The sequence below is a fragment of the Gopherus evgoodei genome, chromosome 15 (genome assembly GCF_007399415.2).
Source record: "Gopherus evgoodei ecotype Sinaloan lineage chromosome 15, rGopEvg1_v1.p, whole genome shotgun sequence".
NCBI lineage: Eukaryota > Metazoa > Chordata > Testudines > Testudinidae > Gopherus > Gopherus evgoodei.
The window spans coordinates 29012576-29017059 of record NC_044336.1 but is presented as its reverse complement, the minus strand read 5'-3'; positions in this window follow the sequence as shown (position 1 = coordinate 29017059).

The following is a 4484-nucleotide window of genomic DNA, read 5'->3' as shown; positions in this document are numbered from 1 at the left end:
TAGGAAACTGACCTGTCCCACAGCACTGGCCATTTACTGGATCGCTTGATTTGGGCTACAGCTGTTCTGGAAACTTGGGGTGTTGCACAGAAGGTGAATCCATTTAACTTCTCCCAGCTAGTGATGAGTCCTGCCACGGTCTGCCTCTCCCATACTCAGAAGAGCCTTGGCATAAGCTAAGTATGAAAGATCGGCCATACTAGCTGAGACCCATGTCCATCTGGCCTAATATTCTGACTTCCACCAGTGGCCAGGGCCAGGTGCTTCAGAGGGAATGAACAGAACAGGGCAATTATCAAGTGAGCCATCCCCTGTCGTCCAGTTCCAGCTTCTGACAGAGGGAATGGGATACCCACAGCATGGGGTTGTGTCCCTGACCATCTTTGCTAATTGCAATTTATGGATCTATCCTCCAGGAACTTGTGTAACTTTTTTTGAACCCAGTTATAGTTTTGGCCTTCACAGCATCCTCTGGCAGAGTTCCCCAGGTTCAGGGCCGGCTTTAGGAAGTGCGGGGCCCAATTCGAACAGTTTCAACGGGGCCCCGACAGGGATGACTAAAAAAAAAAACAAAAAAAACCCCAAAAACAACAACAAAACACACCTGTAAAAAAACACGTGGGGCTTGTAAACACGTGGGGCTCTGAGTCTTTGGCGGCACTTCGGCGGTGGGTCCTTCACTTGCTCCAGGTCTTTGGCGGCACTGAAGGACTCACCACTGAAGTGCCGCCAAAGACCCAGAGCAAGTGAAGGACCCGCCGCCGAAGTGCCGCTGGAGACCCGAAGCGCCACCAGCTGAGTAAAAATTAAAAAGGCACCTCTAGCCAGGGAAGGGATTCTCCCTGGGTGTGGGACCCTCGTAGGCGCAGGGCCCGATTTGGGGGAATTGGTGGAATTGGCCTAAAGCCAGCCCTGCCCAGGTTGACTGTATTTTGTGAAGCAGTGCTTCCTTTGTTTGTTTTAAACCTGCTGCACTGGCTATGAATTTCATTGGGTGACCCCTGGTTCGTGTGTTTTGTGAAGGGGTAAATTCCACATCCCTCTTCATGTTCTCCACACCAGTGAGTTAATGCACTACCAGAACTCTGCGGTTTACTCAGCTGATTCAAACAGTCCCTTGCCCTTGTTGCCCCAAAGACAGTGGGCAGTGTCAGCGCAATGGCAGCTGTTTTTGTGAAGTTTGCAAAACAAGGAAGCTTGCAGTTGTGTTGACAGGCAAAGCCCATACCCTGTGCACACAGCCCCACGGCTTGCACACAGACCTGACAACTTCCCAGAACACAAGACACCACCTGGCTGTGGGGAAAGAGCTGGGCAGGAGCCAAGTCACACAGGGGTTACTCACATGCCTCTCCGGCCATTTCACAAGGCTGGGGAAGGGGGCAAGTACAGTAAACAGCGACAGACAAAGCCAGGAAATTCCCCTGGGTGGGCTAAAACTCCTCCCAGCTGCCTGTGCATGGCCCTGACTCACCCCCTTTCCAGGCACTCTGCCCATGAGTGAGGCTTGATGTCTGTGTGGGCTGTGGCCTGTGAGTAGGGCCCACCAGGCAATGTGTTTGCTGGGGGAGGAGGACATCATGCAGCCAGGTCAGCTACCATCCAAAGGCCATGGAGGTGAGGAGTTCCCAGAATGCTCTTCCCATTCCTTAGGCACAATGTGATCCTCTCCTCCTTCCTCTGCTTTGAACTCATTTGAAATCAGAGGCAGTGGAAGCTTGAAGCCTTCTCTGGGGAGATGATGCATTTCAAAAACGTATTTGAAGCCTACAGCCAGGGTGACATGGTTCCTGTCCCCCTGGCGAGGGCATTGGCCTTGTGATGCTGGCAGATCAGCTGCCAGCTAATGCCCAGGTCCCTGGGTCCCAAGCGAACACTGACAAATGCAGAGCTGCAACCAGGCTGGCTGCCCGCTGTGTTAGGATTGTTAATGCAGGTATCAGAGTTATAAATGTACTTAGTGTTCAGACCTTATTAAACGCTTGTAACTTCCTGCCTGCATTAATCTCACTTATTTCATCCCATGTTCTAAGTGAATACTTACGGGTTTGCTTTGTAACTGTAAACCACCAGGCAGGAGAGAAGCATTAACAAACATGAAATACCAATTGCCCAGGAGGTGTTCTCTCCTCCCCAAGAAAAGAAGGTCCATCAACACTAGATGAACCATTGTGGGACATCACAGGACAAAAGACTTTGTTGATTGCTCCCTCACCACCCACAATGAAGAGATGTGCAAATGAATTCCTCCCAACCGCTGAACTTGTAACTCCAAGCCCTAACAGGGAGAAGCTGTATGTTTATCTGGCTTGGACTTTGAGGGGCAAGGATTACTAAGGGCTTGTCTACATCAGAAAGTTGCAGCGCTGGTGAGGGAGTTACAGCGCTGCAACTTTGAAGGTGTACACATCTGCAGGGCACCACCAGCGCTGCAACTCCCTGTTTGCAGCGCTGGCCGTACTCCCGTTTTGTCTCGGGTGTAGAGGATCCAGCGCTGGTGATCCAGCGCTGGTAATCAAGTATAGACACTTACCAGCGCTTTTCTTGACCTCCGTGGAAGAAGGAAGCCTCTGGTAATCAAGCTGGTCTCCTTTCCCGGTTTGCTCTCTCGTTCCCGGAACCCCGAGCAAGCAGGTCTCCTTCCCTGCGGTTTGCTGGGTGGTTCGGGGAACGCGAGAGCAAACCGCGGCGAAGCTGGTCTCCTTTCCCGGTTTGCTCTCTCGTTCCCGGAACCCCGAGCAAGCAGGTCTCCTTCCCTGCGGTTTGCTGGGTGGTTCGGGGAACGCGAGAGCAAACCGCGGCGAAGCTGGTCTCCTTTCCCGGTTTGCTCTCGCGTTCCCGGAACCCCGAGCAAGCAGGTCTCCTTCCCTGCGGTTTGCTGGGTGGCTCCGGGAACGCGAGAGCAAACAGCGGCGAGGCTGGTCTCCTTTCCCGGTTTGCTCTCTCGTTCCCGGAACCCCGAGCAAGCAGGTCTCCTTCCCTGCGGTTTGCTGGGTGGCTCCGGGAACGCGAGAGCAAACCGCGGCGAAGCTGGTCTCCTTTCCCGGTTTGCTCTCGCGTTCCCGGAACCCCGAGCAAGCAGGTCTCCTTCCCTGCGGTTTGCTGGGTGGCTCCGGGAACGCGAGAGCAAACCGCGGCGAAGCTGGTCTCCTTTCCCGGTTTGCTCTCGCGTTCCCGGAACCCCGAGCAAGCAGGTCTCCTTCCCTGCGGTTTGCTGGGTGGTTCGGGGAACGCGAGAGCAAACCGCGGCGAAGCTGGTCTCCTTCCCCGGTTTGCTCTCACGTTCCCGGAACCTCCCTTGAAGCCGCCCAACAGCGCTGCAGTGTGGCCACATCTAACACCACTTGCAGCGCTGGTTGCTGTAAGTGTGGCCACTCTGCAGCGCTGGCCCTATACAGCTGTACTAATACAGCTGTAACAACCAGCGCTGCAAAATTTTAGATGTAGACATGGCCTGAGTATAAGCAAAAGATCCCTAGTGCTTGGCTGGGTTAGCCTTAAGGAACATACAGAACTTACTTATTATAGAAGCTTCTATTAATTTTTTAAACTTAAAACGTAACGTGTGTGTGTGTGTGTGTGTGTGTGTGTGTGTGTGTGTTTTCCTGCTTTAACCTGGTAAATAACTATTTTCTTTTCCTAGTTAATAAATCTGTAGATAGTTTATTATAGGATTGGCTACAAGGGTTGTCTTTGGTTTAAGATCTAAAGTGCAATTGATCTGGGATAAGTGACTGGTCCTTTGGGACCAGAAGTAACCTGACTATGATGATTTTTGGTGTAAGGGACCATCTATCACTAAGGATAGGTGACAAAATCGATTGGAATGCCCAAGGAGACCGTCTGTGACTCCATGTTAAGGCTATTTTAGTGCCTGAGGAGTTCACACTTGACTGATAAATTCTAAATCTAGAACTCCCAGACGATGTGGGGTTAAGCCCTGGTTCCTAACAGTCTGCCCTGAAGCTGGCCCTCATGCTCTTGCCAGGCACCAGGAAACAAAACCTTCCTTGACTGCTCAGCCCCAGCAAACTCCGCAACTGTTGCTGAATGCTGAGTCCATCCTTTTCTGTCTTGCCTGCCTCTTCAAGGAGCCGTCCAGTGAGAAACAAAGGCCGGAGGTAGTTAGTAATTACCAGATGCCCATGAGCGGTGCCAGGGGTGACCACCAAGCTGGTAGGACGGGCTGCTGCCTCACAGCTCGTAACTGTGAAAGCGGATTTTGGAACATCCAGCTCCTGGGGGCAGACTTTTCGGGCAAAGGATTGCAGGGGAAGGAGAAGCCCTGGTCAGTTCAGACAAGGTTCTGGGACAGATCCAGAGATGAGGACTCCTCCCCAATGGCTGTGTATCAGTGAATGTTAGAATGAGCTCCCTCTTTTCACAGCCACGTGGCAGAAAACACTCACCAGAAACCAGCTGGGCCAGTTATTGAAGAACTTGAAAACAACAAAATAAATGGCTGTGCCGTTCACACTCCTAAC